A 22343-nucleotide genomic window follows, 5' to 3' on the forward strand; every position below is an offset into this window, starting at 1 on the left:
TATATTCCTGAACTGATCATGCTGTTGTGAGAGCAAAAGCCCTTTCCTGAAGAGTTTGATAAATAGCTTTCCTTGTTTCAAGAATGCATGAGGCTTGAGGGGAGAAGAGACCATCATGGGTTCAAGCAACATTTTAAACCAGCAATAAAAATCAACAGACATTAGTGAATGATTTTAACAAATATTGGATACACAGTTTCCATGTAAAAAAAGTAATAAGCTGGGATTGAAAGGCAATAGAGCTAAGCTGGGACCTTTGATAACATGGCCACCCCTTCAGATAAGGGAAAGGTGAAAGGCTTCTTGGAAACTATTCACTGGGTGGGAAAACAGGCCTTTGCTTCCTGTGCCACAAGGAACCATTGTGCTACTTGAGCAAGGACAGTCAAAATGAAACAGAGTGAAGCTGTTCACTATCTGGGAGGTGTCACATGTGGGGTCAGGCCAGAACATGTGCAAAATTGCTTCCCTGCCACAGGTCCCAGTGCGCATGTGAAATCAGCTGGGTTTCTGCAGTGCCTCCAGAAGTTGTTTATACTCGAGGTACACCCTTCTGTCTGCATTTAAGTTACAATTAACAGCATGAATTATTGTTTAATTTTCTAAAGGATTTTTTATCCTTTTACAGAATGACTGCCATGTGAAATACAGACAGTAAAATATTGATGGTGTTCATGCAGTAGCTGGAAGCAACACTCCTTTAGCTCAAGAAGTTGCAGGATGAAATTTTGCACCTGGCATTATACAAAGAGATCAGAACACATGGGCCCTGTTGGCCTGAATAACCTATGAAACACCTCGATAAATGTACCACCTTATACAAGAAAAAGACAAATCTCAAACCCAGACATTGATTTTTTTTGTCTTTGTTTAATAACATGCAAGAATAAAGAAATGAGAACAGGGATGACAAAAGTAATGGGATGACACTTGAAAGTAGAACATATAAGAACAAGAGACAATAAAAAGTTATGAGAACATATTAATCACACACAGTCTCACCATCTGTTGACTCCATATATATGCCCCATCCTACTACTCCATATGCTACTTGAAGATAAATACATATAATGATGGATAACAAGCAAAAAATAACACACAAAAGGTCTAACATACACATAGTAAATAAGCATATGGCATAATGACCCCATTTTGGTGTATCTGTGTGACCTTCCAGAATACACAAGCAAGGAAAGAGCTGATCAGCGATTGAGCAAATGTGGCATTAAGGAGATCTAATGACTTCAGTCATTGAAAAGTCAAAAAACCTCATCCATGGAAGAAGCCTAAACTGAACAAACAGTCTAGGAACATTAAATAATGAGACATAATACCAACACAGAGCTCTGCCCAATTCCTGTGACTCTTCTTTCATCATCCTCTCTCTCCCTTCCACACATGTCCAAATATGAGTGACTTTCTCTGAACACGAATCCTATTTTGCTCTGTCAGTGGGTGTCTTCAGTGATGGAGTCTCACATTTAAGGAACTAGAAATCTTTGAAGGTACTTTTCTCTGGACTGTGGAGCAGAGGAGAGAGGTGGAGAGTCTGTGCTTCCTCTTTTCCTGATGACCGTTTCCTGTGCAAGGTAGAGCATCCCTCAGCTAAGAGCAAGGTCCTCTTGCATCAGAGAACAAGGTTGGCCTCTGTAGGGCAGGTGGAAGTGATATTGCTCTGAAGCTGCTTGGTGTTCCAGAGGAGCTGGTGACTCTCATTTTAATTTCCCTCCTTTTGCTTCTCCAGCCTGCCAGGTTCTGGGTGGGAATGAAGTTCAACTCTCTGCAACATGATGGTTATCAACTTCTGCATTATCTTTGCAGTCCCTGCCAGAAAAGTAGGGATTTTTCCACCGGTGAACTCTGGGCAAGTAGGGCATCTTCAGCATTTCATTCTGGTTAGAGAAGCTGGATTGAGAAACACCCCATGGTCTTTTTCAGATGTTACTTTTGTGTCCTCTAGTCCCATCATGCTTGTTTGGCCAAATATATAGTCCCACAGTGTTTCATAATTTATTGTATGTATAATTAATGGATGGATAGGCTGTTTAACACTGTCTACGTTTCCCTCTCAAATATGTAGAACCAAGGATAGAATTTGTCTTGCTGTAAGTGGTAGCAGTTCCTAAATGAATTTTCATTTGAGGATCACCTCACACACCAAGGAACTGGACTGTGCCAAACAGATGCCGATCTGATAACAGCTATCAGTTCCCAGGTCATGATAGCCTTTCTGATTTGTAAGGAAGCAGGTGTAAGGAAGCAGGAGGCAGCCTGGTGTGCAAATCCCACTGGTAGAGAGGGACTTCTCTTCTTTTGCACCTTCTTTCCTTCACCTCTATTTGTGGACTTCCATGTCAGGCAGAAGAGATGAGCCTTTGGCCGTTGGTTACTGTGGTTTTCATGGCAGCTGCAAAGATTATTTTTTCAGTTGACTCTGGCTGGGAACTTTGCTCTATATTTCTTAATGAGTTGCACTAAGTGTACAACTATGTTTATATTTCTGCTCCTGTTACAACCCAGAGGTTTCCCTTTGCTTTTTTAGTGGCAATATTTTCAACCCAGCAATAAAGGGCCCGTGCCTGAAGGAAAGCCACTGCGAACTGCTAATTCGTGGTTGTGCTGTACAGTTGCTGTGAGCCACATGTAAAGGGACTGACCATTCTCCCTAGCCTGGTCCTGTGCAAATGATAAACCTGGTGTGTGCTTAGATTCTGCTTCTGGAATGTGGAAGAAGAAAAGTCCTGCTGTAGTGCTCTACCTATCTCTGTGACTAGCTCCAACATTTAGAGCAAGTGAAGTTGTCACCCTTTTACAGAAGAAAAGAGGAGATTAAATCTAGTTCACTTCCTAACTACTTTAGTGATTAAAAACAGAGGGCTCTTGTTAAGCTGTTTACTGTTCTTAGTTATATTTTCTTTTCTTGCAGCTATGTGATCCTGATGTATACTTATGGTTGCAGATTCTCTCTTTACCACTTCTGTTGTCAGAGCAGTAAAATGTGTTCTGCCAGGCAAAATTTTGGGGTGCTTGTCTTTTTGTGGCAGAACAGTGAGCTAAGATAATTTTATGAGGGATTTTCTGAAGAGAATTTTCTATTTGTTGACCATAGGTAACAGATGAAAGATCCAACTTTCATTTCTCTCTGGAAAAGTGACTTTTTTTTTTTTTATGATTGAGTGCTTGGCTGCCTTCACAGACAACCCTGCCTTTGCCTCAGTCTGGGTCTAGGTGTGCTAGCTTTAGAATCTGACAGACTCTGGCACTGGCAGGGTTGGGGAGAAGGATTTCAGTATGGACAAAGAAACAACACCCTCAAGAAATCCTTTGACATTGAGTACTATAGCCATTGTGTGCTATAACTATTCCAAAAGGCACTTATTGTTACTCATACAGCCTCAAGAAAATAAGACTGACTTTTCCTCTGTGATATTTTCATTTTACTTTGCTATGTTTTTAACAAAAAAGAGTTCACACCTGGCATCTGATCTGCCTATAATGTGTGATCACAGGGTACACATTATCGACCGTTCTATGTGAGGAGTTGTGCTCAGACCTAGGCTGTGCAAAACCAATTTGTGTAAATGCACATCCTTATCACCTCTCCTAAGGTCCACAGCCCAGTCTTTCCCCCATCAATACCTCCTGAAAGTCTGACAGAACCTAAGTTTTTCAGAGAAAAATCCACTTATGACAGTAGTATGTATAGCGTGTAGCACAATGGCCTACTTCTCCTGTTAGACCTTTAGATTCCAAGTAAAGAGTATTAATACAAGCAGTAAGTAAACATCCTGTGATTATAAGCAAAATTTTTTCAAATGGATCTAATGTGACGTTTATTAACCAAAACCTTTGAATGACAGAAGAAGCTGGCATCACTTCCCGATTCCTTTTCAGTTAGGAAATATCTGTGGTCAGAGCATTTTCATTCATCATCAACACAAGATTCTAGATTAAGAGAAGTGGCTAAAATGGATTTTTAAAAATTCAGCGTAGATGCCGCTATTTTGAGGAAGTGAATTTCTGCTACAAGATGCACTTGCTGTTTGCTATCCAGGTTTCCTGATCTAAATGATTTACTGTTTACTGCCTCTTAGAGAGCTGAGAAATTTCATTCTTACAATGAAATCTCCTGAGGAGATGCACTCATTTGTAGAGTGCTTCAGTTCAGGTGAACTATATGAGTATGTATGTAACAGTACCAATGACAGACCTCCTTGGTTGATTTTTTTCCAATGTACGCTTGTGTATTTTTTCTTTTTATAAATTTTTATTTTTGGGGCATAGTATCTGGGGATTATAATCTTGACTGGGGCTTCCAGTTCAAAAAAGGAGCAGTAATTCTTTCCTTTCTTTGACCAGTGTTTATCAGAGTGGTGCTTATTTAACCTTGTGGGCGTTGTCGTGTGATACCACTTTCGGGTCTGAGAGCTTTGGGAGATTTCCTCCTCTACCACTTATGACTTAGCTGTGCAAATGAAAAAGGGAACTTAGTTTACTTCAGGGAACAACTTGCTTCTAGTCTGATAAGCTTTGGTGTCCTTTCACCTCTAAGCTTACCCAGAGTTCCCAGAGATTAACAGTGAGGGTAAACTGAGTTTAGATGAACTGTGTTTTTAATCCTGTAATTTAAAAAGTAATACTGAACACTTCAGGGGTTTTGTTTGATTTTTTGTTTGTTTGTTTAGCTTTTTTGATTTGGTTTTTTTGTTCGTTTTGGTTTTTTTTTGTTTGTTTTACGAGTCATCTAGCAATCAAGGAAACTTTTGATATGAAGTAGAAATATTTCAGGCCTGATACCTGTCCTACAGTGTGCTTTCCCCCTTTCTCCATTCCTTTTCATCTTTCTATAGCTTCTTAGACAGGCAAAGGTTTGGGGTCCTGAAGAGGTTTTCCCTACAGAAATCATGAGGCTACACGCAACAGAACAAGGTTATGTGTGCTCTTATTGAGATGTTGACTTTGGTCATCTGGTCTCCTCTTGGACACCAGAATGCCAAAAAGAAGAACCTTTTAAAAGCCTTAGCCATGAGAAAAGCTTCATCTGCATCTCTTGCCTAATTGGATTCCAAACTCAGACAAGCATAAATCCACAGAAAATGTGACTCTGGGTTGATGGAATGGCATCATAGCCTAATGCTCTCTCGAGACCCAGTCTCAGCTGAAGATTTTCCCTTTACTATCTCCATGCCTGTCCTCTTCTCCCAGTTCACCTGAGGAGGAATTAGTTTTCCAGCCTTTGAGAACAAAGAGTAGAAATGAATGAAGAAGATGCCCACAAGGGACCTGAAGAGAGAAGCTTGTTGCCTCATCTTCACCTTGGCTGCTGTCTGGTACTGTGCTTTGAATGAATCCCTTGGGCTTCTGAAGGAAGCCTTGTGCTACAGTCTGTGCTGCTGGTGCTCTGCACAGCTCTGCTGTGGGACATTGACTTATGTGAGAGGTGTAAGAGCTCTGCAGTGGGGATGCCTTGGACCACACAGTGTCCCTGGGGCACAGACCACATCTGTTCTCCTTTAAAAGATCTTGCCTGCTCTTTGGAGTTCTGTTGAGAAGTGTTGAATAACTACATCTCTACTCTGTGTTCTATGTAGAGAAGGAGCATTAAGTCTCAGCTAAAGGACAGCAATGAATGTAATTTTGAGACCATATGTGACAGATAATTTCCTCTCCAGGCAGATCAGGAGCGTGTATCAGCTGTGCTGTGTAATATGCTAGGACTATATATAGGTGCTATAGAAAGATATTCTTGCCTCTTCACTTCAAGAAGGCTGCAGGTTAAGCCCAAATTTCTGTTAACAGAAACCACACATTGTGTAATTTATAACCTCAGAAAACCCTCTGGAGTGTTTGCTATGAACCCAAGCTATCTTTTATTTCAACAAAGTTTCAGTGCATAACTCTTACAGCAAAGTACAAGTCTGGGAGTTACTGGCACTCTGTGGAAAAACATATTAGTCACCAAAAAATTTGTGGTGCCCTTCTTGAATTCTTAATCAGTGGGATCATGCCCATGATCTGCAGTTTGTGTTAAAACATTTTCAGAAAGGGGTTCTACACACACAATAATGTTTTCTGTCATGGTTCAAGTCCATGTTTACAAGTCCATGTTTCATAAGCAACTTGAAAACCTGGATCTCTGAGAGGGTTTCACCCTTATACACAAGAATTGCAACACTTGTTTGAAAGTGATGGCATGTAACAGTCTCTTCTGTACAAGGACAGGGTTTCAATTTTCCCTGATTTGTGATATAAACAAATGGCAAGTGGCTTTGGAATGTGCATCTTGAATAGGTCAGCCCAAGAGTAGAGATGGCTGCTCTTTCTGTCACATTTTCTTAGCTTTTGCAAGTTTCCTACATTAGAGGAGGCAGGGCTTCTGCTGAGGCAGACAGCACTAGCTCCACTAATGAATGGAAAGTGATGTCTGCCCATGTGATACGAGAACAGCACTTTCCATGTTTGCCTGATTATCGAAGAGCTGGAATCAGCATTGACGAAGATAATGTGATGTCACTCTTTAATCTGGCAAGCCTGCAAAACCACTTCCTCCTTGTGTAGGCTGGAGGTCTCATGATTGCCATTTCGCTCTAAAGCATTCATTGAAAGTGATGTAAGACAGAAGAGCTTTGACTCTCTCCTGTTTTTTAAATGAATGAATGCTATTGTGAAATTCCTTGCAGCTATATTGGGAAATACATTGGTTATTCAACAGAATATAGTGATTATCAAACAAAAAGGAAAAAAACCTAAAAAGATTAGCTTCTTCAAAATATTTAGATTTCTTTTTGAGCTTTAGCTTTGATTTAATTTAATATAGATAAATAGGCATGCCATCAAGTTAAAATTCTTGTTCTGAAACACCAGATCCTGGATATTGCCGCGATTTAAAGAAGCTGGTGATCATAAAGATGTGGGAGAGGTGGATATTTTATACCATGAGGATCCTGTCTGTAACTTCTCTTAGTATAGTTTTAATAGGTCCCCTGGAATAGCACACTTTGAGATTCACATTTCCAGAGATTTCTAGATGGAAGACCTTGCAGGAGATTACTCCTGTCAGGGTTTTGTACATCTGTGACTCATGCAGTGGGGTATGTACTTCTGCAAGGAGTAGTCCCAGGCTATTGCTGATAGTCAGGGGTCAGGTAGGGATGACAGAGAGGTTTCTCTAGTCCTTTTATATTGCACAGTGCCACGGCTGTTGTTGAATGCACACTGCTACTGCGGTATATATATATGTATATATATATATTATAACGTATATATATAATGAATGTTTTCACCTGAATTTCACTCCTAGTGGAATGCACTCATAACAGGAGCTGGCAGAAAGTCTCCTAACTGTCCTCTCGTGCTGTTCTCATTCTCCAGTCCTACTCTCTCCTGCCTGTGAGGGTTGTGGACTCCTTAGCTAGGATGGCAGCTTCTGCCAGTAGCTTCACCAGAACATATAGAAAGTGAAACTAATTTTTTGGGAGGCCTTTGGAACCTTATGCACTACAAATATTAATTTCTGTTTCCTTGTTAAAATAGCTCAAATTGCTAATTAGGGATGAAACTATAAAGCAAAACAATTAATGTAAATCCTGGAATTTTGTTTGGAGAATAGATAAAAAGGATGGGAAAACCTCCAAATTTTTTTTTCAACATATGTTTGTCCTAGATCCTTAAAAGACCAGTAAAGCAAATTTTGGATGCTGTTTGAACCAAACGATTAAATGAAAGGTGCCATAGTAGTAGATCACCTAATTAATTAATTAATTTTTCTCTTTATGTATTCTGAGGAATGTAGTTTGAAATTGTGACTTACATTCTTCAAGATCTTCTGGCACATCATATTGTAAAACAAAGAGCATATTGTCTCTTTAAAAGATAACTGAAAAGTATGAAATCTCTAGAAGTCAGTTATTCTAGGGCATTATCCTATGGGGGAAAGAAGTATGAGAGCTACTTATATGATAGAAACTTAAGAGTTGGACTAGATGATCCTTGTGGTCCCTTCCAACTCATTTTATTCCAGGACTCTGTGGTACTTTTGCTATTGAAGGAAGCAGGAGAATTGAAGCAGAAGAATTATATCCTAGTTAATCAGAGTATAACCTAATCTTTGGTTTTTGTTTGCTTAGATTGCTGAACTAAAAGAAATATCCATTATTGGCATAGCCCTGTTAAATTCAGGCTTCTGTGAAAGCTGGCAGCCAGAGGCTCTACAAGCTGTATGCGTGTCACAGCTGTTACAGAATAGGACAATCCCTCTTAAAATTATTCTTTATTACATGTGACATGAAACACAAGCATGCCTGCACATGCACTGGGACAGAATGTGACACGGGGTCTGATGGCAAGGTGTGCTGGGTGCAAGCACAGGGCTGGAGGGCGCAGCCCAGCCCCGCGCTCACATCGCGTGCGCTGCTCTGACTCTGCCGGGGCTTGGCACTGGCTGAAGGGCACTTGGGAGGACGCGCTGCTTAGAGGAGTGGACAGTGACAAGGTGTTCTCCTGATGGCCCAGGGAGAGAAGGAAAACACAGGCACATCTAGAAGGCAAGGATTTATAGCAGTGGTTTGTTTTGAAGCTTCACCCTGTGTTCAGAGACTGCCTATCAGTTTCATAGTCTTCAAAGTCACTGGCTTCTGTGACACCAAGTTGAACCTGAGGCTTGCTTTTCTTAAAGAAAACTGAGGAGTCTGAGAAGTGTGTAAATTCTGTTATTCAAATCCCTGGCCAACACCTGTCAGATATTGAAATTTGGATCCTTTCCCTGTCTTTAGTGTCACCAGTGGCACAACTGAAAGTGCCAACAGAAACAACTTTTGAACCCCAGCCCAAGCCATTACTTGGCAATTCATCTTGTGGAGTTATGCAAGGTCTGCGATGCCGAACACCTGCCAGCACGTTCCTGAGGGACTGCTGATGATGGATGCCCTTGAGAAAAGCTTATTCTTTCATCAAATTGGTGCTAAAATCACAGCCACAGAATGTATGTTGAGGACATTTCAGGATGGGTCCAGGAGGAGTGGTATGCTGCAGTATGCGTGGCTAGTGCAGAGAAGCAGGACTGGCCTAGGCAGCTCTTTACTAAAAGTGTGTAAAGGTCTTCTTGACTTCGTATATAGTACTGGGATTGTAAGACAGAAGCATGCCTTGAAAGGTAGGATAGCTATGATATGATGCCCTTAAGGGTCTAAAAGCATTAAACAAAGGTAATTTAATGTCTATTTTCCAAGTTTCTCTGACAACACAGCTTTCTTCTGCCATTCATGCCTTGTTCAGCTTCTGGCAAAGTGCCTTTTTAAAATACCTGTGTACCATGGAAACTCCTAAAATTAGGGATCCACACACAAATGCTCTTTGTTGTCTTCCTAAACAGCTGAACAACCTCTTCTTCTATGTCCTTCACTGATTATTTCTGAGTGGTTTCTCAGTCCTTGAAACTTCTAGCTCTGGACACACAAACCAGGCAAACTTTTAACTGCACAAAATTTGAGATGCCTGTATATGACCAAGTGAATTCATTTGGAGAAAATCATAGAAACCAATCTTTGTGAGCACAAAGGGAACTCTATCTTTCTCACTCTTTGAAAGATCTGAAGAATCAGTTCAGACATTGTAAGAATTCTAAAATCAGCATGTGAGGGAATTTCAGGTGCCTGGCTCTTATTTCTTTTTTCTCTCCCTTCCCCATAGCAATGACAGTACCACTGAGTGGACCATTGAAAACTAAGCAGCAAGATGCACTGTGTGAGGAGGTCCTCCCACTGACCTGGTTAGGACCCAGGTTTGTATAGCTACAAATCCAACAGTTTGGCAGTTTCTGCAAGGGAATCTTCCCCCATCCTGCCTATGGAAGTCTTGAAATTCCTCAACTTGTGCTGTTGTTAACTGCAGGGAAATTTTCCCTCAACATGTTGGAAGGAACTTTGCAATTAGCTAGTGATCAAAACTGATTTATAAATCAGTTCTTGTCCCCCCACCTTATCCCTCTATGACCTTCACTACCATGGTATGTATCAGAGTGTGTTCTGAGTATATTTAAAACTATTGTTTATATCTCTTTTTGTATATCTAAACCAGCTCACTGGGATGCTGTAGTTAAAAGTTTAGTGTCACTCTGGAGCTGTAGAGGAAGAAGGCTAAGAATGTGGATGGTTTGGGATCTGCTCTTCTAGCACATGTCTGAATGACTCACTAAGGCTAATTTTAAATGCTGGTGGCATACCCTGTCATGTTGGCTTCTTTTGGCATTATTCTTTAACCCTGAACCTGGGGCCAGTTGTGAGGTCTATGTCCTGTTGTAGTCTGATGGTTGGTGTTAAAAGTTCACATCACTGTGCTCTGCACTGGTTGTTTTGCTGCAAAGTCCTCTAATGAAAGTCTTCAGAGTCCAAGATAAAGTCTTCTGAGTCCAAAGCTCAGAAAGAGGTCAGATGACGAGCTTGTACATACCAATATGGTGGTTGACAGAATTATGTTGATTTTTACAAAGGAATAGAATATCCAGCAACAATGAAAGTAGTTGATGTATTAATTCTTGACCTTTCCACTTGTTGTGCTCATCTTCTTTCAGAGAAATTTGAAAGGTACCTGCCCTACAACAGTTCCCAGTTTTGATCTGTTTTTAGGAAAACCATTACAGAATGTTGTTTCTTTCCAAATTTATTTTCTTTATATCTCTTCTAGGTTTCTCTTAGGAGCTTCTGTATGGTGGTTGTCTTACAAACATTAATGGAATAATCTTGACAATTTCCTGTGAGAAGACTTCAGCAGATATTCATATATCTGTCACAGAAATCTGATTCTTTGAGTCATTGGAGTTTTTTCTGAATTCTTTTGTTGATTGAGAGAGCAGAATCTTTTTAATGTTTAGTATATATCCCCAAGCAGACGTTTTTGCATTTCAACAGGAACAAGAATGCAGAGGGACATACTGTCTTGTTCATTGTGACACAGGAAGCCAGTGGAAACACACAATTTGTAGCCAGATCTCTGTTCTGCCCTAAGATCTTTTTCCTGGCTTTTTAATACCTTGTGTTTGAGGCCAGATGTCAGGACTTTAAGAAATGGAAAGCTGTCATGCTTTATTACTATGGAACATATTTGATGAGCTGACCGACTGCTGTTTCCTTCAGTCCAGGAGTGGTCATCATCTTCTACTGTCATCTGTCAGATGTCAGATATAGCAGCTTGACTCGCAGGACAGGAAAAGTGAGCTACGAGGGTTTCCTAAGGAGAAAGGAGCTGGGAGCCTGCATAGCACTACTCTTCCAGACACTGCCTGGTTTTAACTTGCAGTGGAGAGTGAAGTCTGTCCTGTCTGGCGTCTGTCACTGGCTGGGGTGTGAGTCTGTGCTCTGTAGCAGGGATATTGAGTATGAGAACTGTGTCTCCTTAGGAAGTATTGGGGGACACTGCCATCTACTGTCTCCCTTACCTGAAATGACAGTTTGGTTATCGACTTGAGAGAAGAGTTTCTTCTCCTGCCGCCACAATTTTTTTTTTTTTTTAGTAGCTATTTTAAGTTTTTTGAGTTACTTCTTGCACATCTCTCCTAAATGTGGAGGGATCCTTTTTGAGGTGCAGTAGAGAGAACAGAAAGCAGAGATTCAGGGAGAAGAGCTTCTATTTCTATCTCCACCACTTGGCGTATTGGAAGACTTTAAGCAAGTTTCCTCTGCCCCTATTTTCATCCTGTTGAGATGAATGATGCTGAGCTGTCCTACAAACTGCATTAGGGTTTTAGCAGCAGGTCACTGTCATTAATACTCTTTTTAATACTTATATATTTGTACTAGCCCAGAGGAGGAGTAACTCTAATCTGGGAAATCCATGCACAGGTGTGAGGGAAGTCATTGCTACAATATTTTCTTTTTGAGAAAAGTAGGCAGTGTGCTCTCTTTATTTCCCCCGGGTGATGAGGACTGTAGCATGACATGCTATCACACTTCTTTTTATTCCTTCATTGGTCTCTGTACCTTTCCCTTGGACAGGGCACAGACAGAATCTCCATCCTCATCCATCCAGTGGGAGCAGCACGTGTACAACAGTTGAGGGGAGCACGTGGTTCCACAATCATGATATCAAAAGTGTTTGCAAGACAGCAGAACCACCCCAATGGCCTTAGATTAGTTATAATGCTCAGTACAAAACCAATACAAAGAATGTTGGGTTCAGTTCTAATTACACATTCATAATTAATTCATAATTAACAGCAACAAACGGCACTGCTGTCCCACTCATTTAATGCCTTCAATACTGAAGGCTCTGAATCAAATTTTTAATGTGTTTGTCTCAAAATACACTTGTGTGAAACAGCTATAACTCAACATTGTACTCATCTTGTGGAATTGATTATCTTGGGTAGTAAAGCTAGGCATTCATGATAAGGAATAAATAAAATTGTAACTCCTTGTAGAGGGTTTAGTAATTTTTGTGGGCTTAACTTCTGGACAATAGTTATCACTGGGCAGTAAATTACTTAGATCAAGTCCCAAGAAACAAAAGGCAGAAAAACTGACAGCAAGCATTCCAAGACATTCTGTTCTATTCTTCCTCCATTGGCACATGCAGCTGGTGAGAGCTAGGTGCATTGCTTTTCCCTGCTAGTCAAGCTAGATTTGCAAACCTGAGTGTTTCCAGGCAGTCAGTGCTACAAGGATGCTCTGGGCATGTGCCATTGTCTGACAAACTCTTCACCTGGTTGGGAATTAACTTTTATACCTCATCTATAGCAAATAATAAGTACAAGCCACCAGGTCACAAGGGTTTCCTGGTGCTTAGATAGAAATTATGTATTTCATTGTGTGTCCATTGTTCTTGTCCTGTCCCTGGGCTATAGTGAGAACTAGCTGGCTCCTTCATCATCCCTCTGATCAGATATTTATATCTTTTTATAAAATCCCCCCTGAGCCTTCTCTTCTCTGGGCTTAATAGTCCCAGTGTCTCAGCTTTTTCTCCAGCCCCATAATCATCTTTTCTATCTTTTTCTGGACTTGCTATTGTAAGTCTGTATTTTTCTGTACTGTGAAGCCCAGAGCTGGATGAAGTTTTCCAGACCTGGCCTGACCAGTGTTGAGCAGAGAGGAAGGATCATCTTCCTCTTCCAAATGCAGATGATTGTGTCATACAGTCCTGGGAGAGACCCCTACAGATGACAGCAACAAACAGCTGTGATTGAGTGCCATCATGCTGGACACGTTTGCTTGAACTCCTTGTGTTTGGAAAAGGCAACCATGAAATCTCTTACCTTGATCATTGTGATACAGCTCCTCTCTGGCTATCACTTTTGCATGGAACTGATGATGCATAGACCAAAGTTTCTTAGAATTTCAAGACAAAATTCTTCTTTTTCTCATTTCTCACTTTTTCTCATCTGTCTAACCCACCTGGGTGTTTGAAGATTACACTTGAATTTTTAGATGTATTATGGAAGAAGCAGACAAGCGATGTGAAAGTTCTGAATCCAATTATTTTTCAGTGTGAGAAGCATAGAAGATTCATAGAATCTTCTATGAATAGAATCTATCCTGTAGAATTAGGAAAAAATAATGTCCCGTATATATTTCTCAGCTGCTTCATCAGATTATAACATCTTAACGAGTCCTATAGTCCATCCAGAATTCCATTTTTTGCATCTCAGAGCTTCTCCTCAAACTACAGAGTGTCTCTCTCTCACTTTCCCACTCTCTCCTTCTCTGTCCCTTCTCCCTTTGTCTTCTGTAGGCAACTTATTCTTCTGACCATGACTAGCCTAGAGATCAGTCCCATATGCTCCTTATGTTACTCTTGCTTATGTTACTCTTCCCTTAGGTTCTAACCCTTTAATTCTTTCTGTGGTCTTTCTGTGGTTCTAGAACTAAAAATCTCAAGGGAGTAAAAAAAAATCCCCTAAAGACATTTGTCTTTCTGCCTATGGTAGTGAATAGTGTGTCTTCTAGAGAAAGATTTGTAGCTATGACTCTCCCATCCCCTTAGCCCACACCATGAAAATCACTTCTACAGCTGTCTTGTAACCACAAGCACCGCTTTCTGCATCCCAGGATTTATTGTCTGTCTTCCAGAAGTACTCCTATGACCTTTGTTTCATCTCTAGTGCAATACAGTGCATCAAAAAAGAGTTTATGCAGAAGCTAATAACTGGTGATCAGATACATGAAATCAAATTGTGGTCTTTAAAAGCAGTGAAATTATTATGGCTGACCTGTAAAGAGTGGAAGGGGGAAAGAGGGACAGATTTTATCTATGATAGATTAACACATATCTGTGGACACCAGAAAAGTAATTTTCAACCTCTGTCAGTAAATACTGCTTTTCTGTTTATTGCTTCTTTAAGGAGAGCATCACCTGAAGATAAAACATGAAGAAGCTTTACTTATCTGAGATGAAACCTTTCATTTTCTGTTAAGAGTGCAGAATTTATTATTAATAAAATGGCAGGCTACATTTTTTTGCTGGGTAGTGCCACATTTGGGATCAAAAGTAAGTGAGGTATGTGGTTCAGAATTCAGTTACTGAACTGGGCAATTGTGATGACACCTTGAGGGTCTTCCTGTATCTTGTGGAATTATTGATACAGCCAGGGAAGTAATTGTCCTCATCTCTTAAACCTGCTGCTGTAAAACAGACCTGACTCCCTGGGAGCTTCCTTGTTTTGGTGACATAAGGTTACATCTCCAAGTGTTGACCAGACAGTGACAGCTACTGAGAGTATTTTATAGGATCCAGACCATTTTAAGTTGGTTGGTTTTTAGTCAGATTAAGTCTCTGACTACACTTACAAAAGACCTGTGGAGTATTACAAAACTCAACTGTGCTATCAACTGTGCAGCAAACCGGAAAACACTTGATAACATACATAATAAATCCTGTGATGTTTCCATCACTGTGGAAGATTATCTGAAGAATTGCTCCTCTCATCCCTTGAAGTGGTTTGTGGCATGTACTGCTGTGATGTAGGAAGTTGTTTAACCAATGAGCTGGTTATATCCTCAGGCATTTGAGTCTGAATGAACAGAGGGAAAAATCCTCTTTGGTGAGTCCAGATAATCCACCCAAGTAAAGGGCCTCAGCTGTGGAGCACAACATATCCTGATCATGAGGACTCTGACACAGCAAAGTCAAGAGAGGATATGTGTGGTATTTTCAGGGTCCTCAGGATGAAGGAGGAATTGAGAATCTGACTCCATGCTCTTAGAAGGCTAATTTATTATTTTATGATCTATATCATATTAAAGAATGCTATACTAAAACTATACTAAAGAATAGGGGAAGGATACAGACAGAAGGTTACAAAGAATGATAATGAAAACTCGTGACTGCTTTGGGTCCTGACATAGCTGGATGGTTATTGGTCATTAAGTTAAAGCAATTCACATGAAACCAATCAAACAACCACCTGTTGGATAAACAATCTCCAGACCACAAAGCAGCAAAATAGGGAGAAGCAATCAGATAATAATTGTTTTCATTCCTCTCTGAGCCTTCTCAGCTTCCCAGGAGAAGAAATCCTGGTGAAGGGATTTTTCCAGAAAGTATGACAGTGACAGATATGTTTGGTTCAGTGTAGTATCATTCAGCACAAAGTGAGAAAGTGAAGGATCACTCATAAGGTACCAAGAAAGGATTGTGCATAATGCAACTTGGACAATGAGGAACAGAGTGAAAGAGGAAGATACAATTAAGATATAGCTAGTCAGCATGAAAAAAAAAAATCAATAAAGCCTGAGGCATGGTGGAGACATATATAATACAGACGACAATACTGGTCCTCAGAGCAGTTAGCACAGGTGAACTTAGCAAGTTGGTATCTATGAAGAAAGCCCTAACTGTCTAAATTTACAACAACAACAGCAAAAATATCCTTTTAAACAATCAAAGAACTAGTCTTAGCATTGATCAATACCCATGTAACTACTACATGAAATGCCTGGTCAAATTTTAGCATTTTCTGCACAGCCTTACCCATGCAAATATTGTCCAATTTGCTTCTAGTGGAGGATGTCCTACTGTTCAGTGCAACATTTCACAGTTTAATATAGATAAATCTCCTCCCTTTCTGTCTTAGAGGTAAGGGGACTTATTGATTTGAAAAGTGCAGCCACTGAAGATTGAAACTTGTTTTCACTGTAGAATTTGCAAGATATGTGGATCATGCTGGCAATTAGGAGTTGTCATTTTTTGTCCCCTAAGTATGAATCCTTTTCCAAAATTGCTTGTCACTGATGATTCAGGACAAAGAGAAATGAACTATTAATGCTTTTCTAGAAAAACCTTAGTTGCAATGTAACTACAGTCACCTGGATGGCAAGAGTGACCCTTTATGACAGTGTTTTGCTGTGCAAATAAATACCCACTCTGCTGACATTTTTATAATGTAGCAAGTAGTCATCCAGAAATACTGACTGCTCACTACTTAGCCAAAAGCTCTGTAACTGCTTCTGCTGGGGATTGCCATAGTTTTAGTGTAAGGACTCTCAAGGTTAGTCTTGGCATAGCCATAATAACAACTGTGTGTTTTAAACCCACTCTCTGAGTTGTTTGTTGCCTGCTTTTTCATAAAAAACCAAGTTTCACAGCCTTGAAACCAACACATCTTGGAATTTAGGCAGATTTCTGTAGACACCAGCCCTGATCTTTCCTATGACAGTTGGGCTCTTGTTGTTGAAGGTAAAGCTTGGTGTCTGTGCCTCCAGCTCAGCTGTGAACAGCAGTTAACCATCGTTGCATTTCCCCTTTGCTTTGCCTTCAGATACAGGAGGAATGCTCCTTACATTGACACAGATCATAGAGTCTCTGTCAGAACTGATAAGCTCAGCCTCCAAACCCCTCCTGAGCCATAAGGAATGGCAAACAAGCCTGTTGGTCCTGTTGGCTGATCTCTAAGAATAGCTGCACCAGTGTCCCTCTTCTGCAGCCAGACTCTTATTAAAAATATGCTCAATCACAGGAAAGATGAATCTTCCTGAAGGGTGCATGATAGCATTTCCCCTGACAGGTCTTACTCTCTAAGCATATTTTTGATTTAATGGCTGTTCTCTATCAAACTCTGAAACATGGTATTCTGACCTGGACTTCAGAGAGGGATGAGAAGAAATGTGACAGCATTCTGTTTTCACTGGGGGAAAAAAGGAGGAAAAGAATGTGTAGGCTACTTTTTCCTCCTTGCAGCTTTTCTTCATTTAGCTATAACTCTTCTGATAAGTCTTAATTTGCCGCTTTATGGACTGGGCTTATATTTGAGGAAATACTAAAGAAATACAAGCTTGAACCTCTGTCCTCATCCCACCAACCAAAAAAACCCTGAGAAATGAAATTGACCCATCTGTTGTTCAGTGCTATTTTTCTGTTGACATGCATGATTCAACTGAATAACAAACACCAGTTTGTGAAAGAGTAAAGGAAACAATCAGGAAGGCAAATTGACAGAGTAACATACAGCGTCAAATGATCTTTTTCCTGAAGTCTAGCTGTTCACGCTGTTCCTCTGCTTTTTTACTTGGACTGATAGGTCACCTCATGACTTCCCACTCCCACTGCTAGCATGTCTCAGCATTGTAACACAGATAGAGGGGATGGCAGAGAGGGACAACTGAGAACAAGGTGGTGTGTTAGTTTCTCTTCATGGCCTGTCTTGGGTGTGGATAATAAATGGAAAAATACTGGACTCATAAAAGTTATGAAGACACTGGATCAAATCCAATTCTTGTTACAAGAAGGACTGTGTATTATGAAGTAAAAAAATGGAGGCCATTCTTCTTCTTAAAGTTCTTAGATGACCAAGGAATTAATGTTTTGGTTTTGGTATACCTGTTTTCCGGGCCAATGTCTGGCAGTACCATTGGACCATCCAGGTGGTGACAGAGCCACCACCAGTATGTGTTTGTCCCTCTTTCTCTCTGTACACAGACTATGCGTGGGTGTATCTGTCACATCCCTGCACATAAACAGGCTATCAGAATTCTTTCTCTGTTCAAACTGATAAAACTCCCTATGAAGCAGTTTGTAAACTGGTTTCTTTCAAAAAATTAGTCTGAAAATATCTTCAAAATCTTTTCTTTAGGATGATGCAACCTTGTGTTGTCAGGAGTACAAAAGCACCCACAGAAGCCAGCTTTGTAAAATAATTCTTACAAATTCCTGAAAGGCTTCCAAAAATTGAAGTAATTTACTTAGATCTGTGCTAGGAAAGGTAAGTTAGTACAGCTCCTCAGAAAGACCACCTTAATGCTTCAGTCCTTTCTAAAGACTTAAAAATATTGTTCACACTTCTTTACTGACCATTGGAGGATTGCTAGGTAGTCGGCAGAGCTCACTGTTTTTCAGGAGTTGGAATTAATTGTAGTTAATTAACACTGCAACATTGTCTCCTGCTGGCCACTGGCAGAAACAGAGTCAATTCTTTGGCATGCCAAATACCACCAGATCCCAGCCCATTTCCTTGCATTTCAAGAACATGTAAGGAGTGTATTCCCTTGAAGTCACAAAGAAAATGAAATATTTGCCAAGGAATACCCTCTCTTCCTTCATATCTACATGGTGGTTTAATGATGCAGCAGTGAAAAGGAGGTAAATGTTTTTTGTGGTTTTGAGGGTTTTTGGCTATTCATATAGACAATTTTGCTTTCATGTTCGACCAGAGGACAGGAAAGAAATAAGATTTATTTTTAGCCCACTTCTTTAAATGTAATAATTGGTGGCTGTGACAAACTCCCTGGGGAGCCTTGAGTTTGAGCATCTGCTCCCCACAATCTTTTCACAGAGACAGCCAGAGAGCCTCCTTGGTTACTGCTGTCCTCCAGGAGACGCTTACACATATCCAGACCCGTGTGGTCCGGAACTAAGATTTCTGCTTGTTTCCTTCAAAAGAAAGCCAGGAATGTCAAAACAGCCCAAAGTGCTTTAAAACCTTGAACAGAACTGCTGTTCAATTGAGGTGCCTGTGTACTACAACTTTACTTATATTCTATATACTTGAGTAATAAATGTATTGTCAGTACTTACCTAGCTTGGAATTACTCTTAACTCATTATTTTAAGGCAAATGCAAATAAAAATTTTCAGAGAAGATGATGTAATTGCAAACATTGCAAACATTCTCTTGCTTGAGAACTCCAAGATCATAAAATAACAACAAAAGGCATGATAACAGGGTGACTAATCCTTATTGCTTTTTTTCCTAGACATATTTGAGCAGTAAGTAAAAAAAAAATATGCAACACTTCTATGCTTTTCTTCATATTTTAGGCAAAATTGAAAAATCAGAATAAAAGAAGATGGCTTTCTTGAGTGCTATTTTGACATTGCATTTATTCTCTGTTTCTTTCATTTATTGGGACTGACATTGTTCAGAGCTGGGAGATCCATGCCTTGGTCTCAGAGTGACAGGTTGTATTTTATCTTTGAGTGAATGGTGAAATTATGCAATTGTTTTAGAGAGAACATCAATGTAGAGGTAGAATAAAAGGGCCCAGAGGGCCAAATTCTGCACAGACTAACACCTGTTTGCCTTAGAGATTTAAATTAAGATTGAATTTCTTTCTTGTGCTAAATTCATCTCTCTTATGTGCAAGAAACTTTCACTTAAGCAATTTTGAGTTATGCAGATCTAGCAAAACAAAATATGGCTTTTTGAGAAGAAGTGCCAAGTTTTATTTAATTTGAAACCCCACTGACTTCATTTGTGCTACACAAGTAAAGGAAAGCATTTTTAAACCCAGAAACTTATTGGTGAATTCATTATGATTTGGAATACTTGCACACTGTCACTTGTTTTTCCAATGAAACTTTTTCAACCACTTCACCAGAAAGTAATTCAATGGGTTAAGGCTATAAACGGCTCAGCTTTAAAATCCTTCCTGCTGCTTGAAGAGTAAAATCAGAAGAGGAAACTCTATCTAAACCAGAAGTGAGGGTGGACTGAGTTTTACTTGAAAAAAAGTGGAAAGGATGAATTTATATCCCTAGTTCAGGGAGTTCTCTGACCTAAAATATTTGAATGGGGCCTAGTGGGGCCTTCTCAGACATCCTTTCAAACTGAACTAATTTGAGTAATCGCAAACAAAATGTGCAACAAAATGTGATTTTACTGAGATTTAAAAAAATCTGATCAATGTTCAGTATCCATGAAATCTAGCCTCTAATCTTTTAACACTGGTCCTATGCACACAGGGCTTTGCAGGACAACTGGATTCCCACATTTAGCCATTCAAGTGCTCTCATCTTAAAAGCTATCAAAGAAGTTGATGTGAGGTGCTGAAAGCAATTAATGCTCTCCTCTTTCTAAAGGCTGGTTGAACTGCCAGGTACTTGAGTAACACAGGCAAAGTGCTGGTAACACATGCTGGTAACATGACATCTGCTGCTAGGTATACTCTTATGGAAATTATTTGGCTTGATTAAAGAGTTTTCAACCATATTTCAACAGCTACTGAAAGTCTGGAAAGGGAAGATGAGTTTCTAAGTAGCTTAAATGAACAGATTAGGCTGCGAAGATTTGCCCATCTCCTAAAGACAGACAATAAGGCAAAATGGGTGTGAGAGAAAATTATATTGCATTCTTATTTTATTTATTAACAATATCAAATGTTATTCCCCAACCTGTGTGTGTTATAGGAGCTATGAGCAGGTGTTGAGTCATTACATACATTTGGCAGCCAGTGGTTGGTGTCCTGTAGCTATGAAGGATAAATACAGCAGCTCCAGTAAGCTTTGCCTAGTTGCATGTGCCTGGGACTTTTTCTGAAGCAGGCTAATAGTGAAACAATATTCTGTAGGAGAAATATGGTCAATCTACTGGGGAATATTTTTGTTCTGGACTCTGAACTGCAGCTTGTATCATATCAGACTGTAATTTGCTTTCATAACCATGGTTGTCTTGTCCAAATCAGCACTAGCAAGAAAGGAAGGAATGGATGTGATTTTTACAGCCTTGATTGCAACATGCCTTCTGAAAAGGAAAGGTATACACACAGTTAAACTGTGTTTTCACTTCTCCAAATTCTGAACTTTGCCCAAAGGCTTAGTCATTGCTTGAGAGGCCACCCAGGCCTCTGGGCAGCATGAGAATGGCAGGTGAATTGGCAAGCTTTCCAGCCAAAAAGGCAACATTCACAATGCTCATGATAATGTGACTGTTTAAAATCATCCAGCTCATTGTTTGAGATTCTTAAATTAGTTTGTAGAACTTGTACTGAAAGAGAATTTAGCCCTTAGAGCTCAAAGAGAAGTTGCTTTGCTGTAGTTTTTCCCTTGCAGATCAGTTCTGAGGGAAAAAAAAAAGCCTCCTAGTTGAACAACATTGCTAAAATTATTTTCTATTTTGAGCATGTGTTTAAGCTAATCCTTTTGTTCCATTCAGAGCTCATCCGGTGATGCAGTGTTCCCTTTTTTAGTTCTCAGAATTGTTGCCCATAGCTAATCTATGCTCATATCTAAGCCTCTAGTGTTTATACCCTTTTTACATGAACACCTCCAATTTCAGCCAACCAGACTGGACTTTGTGAAACTCTAAATGAATGGAGTAAACAAGGCTCTGATGACAAGACATCTCGTAGGACATGCAGCTAGCAGGAAAGCATGAATCGTGAAGAAAAGAGTATACAACCTCATCTCTGGTCCAATTTATGCCTGCAGTAGTTTGAGCCTCTGCATAAGGATAGACAAACCCTCAGATCCTTCTAAATTTTCCTCATACCTGTTAAAAGAACATTCTGCTCCTTTCACAGTGAGCAACTAGCATCATCCTCAAATTGCTCTGATCTTGATAGACTCCTATGCCTAAAACATGAAAAGTTATTTAAGAAAAAAAAAAGTACTTTTTTTCCTGTTTTGTGCTAGATTCTTTTAGATGGCTTCAGTGCCTACTCACATTCCATGTATTACATAAGGTCAGTGCTTAAAATTACCTTTCCAAGAAATATTTTCACTCCTCAACTGCTTTGTACCACCCCACTGTTCCAGCCTGTGTGGCCTTAGCTCCCAGCTACATCCTACAACTTTTCACCATTTCTCCCACTTACTACACTGTCATCTAAAAAAAAAAGATGGAAAAAACCTCTGGATTGTGACTACTTTACTGTTATCTCCAGGCATTGACTTGTTTCCTATCCTGCCCTATGTGGCAGCATGCAGCAACAAAATCTCAGCTTTTAGGAGTAAGTAAAATAACTCTATGCTTCCAGGAAGAAAAAGGTCTGTGTTTTGGAATCCCTGAAAAGGTTTGATGAAAGTGAAAAGGTCCTTCTAGTTTTCTAGTCCTTATGATTTTGCTGTATGAGCATAGTGCTACAGGCATCCATGAAAGTGCAAATAATGTCATTATACCAGCCATCCATTGTCTCACATAGTACA

Source organism: Agelaius phoeniceus, chromosome 1 (assembly GCF_051311805.1).
Source record: "Agelaius phoeniceus isolate bAgePho1 chromosome 1, bAgePho1.hap1, whole genome shotgun sequence".
Lineage (NCBI taxonomy): Eukaryota > Metazoa > Chordata > Aves > Passeriformes > Icteridae > Agelaius > Agelaius phoeniceus.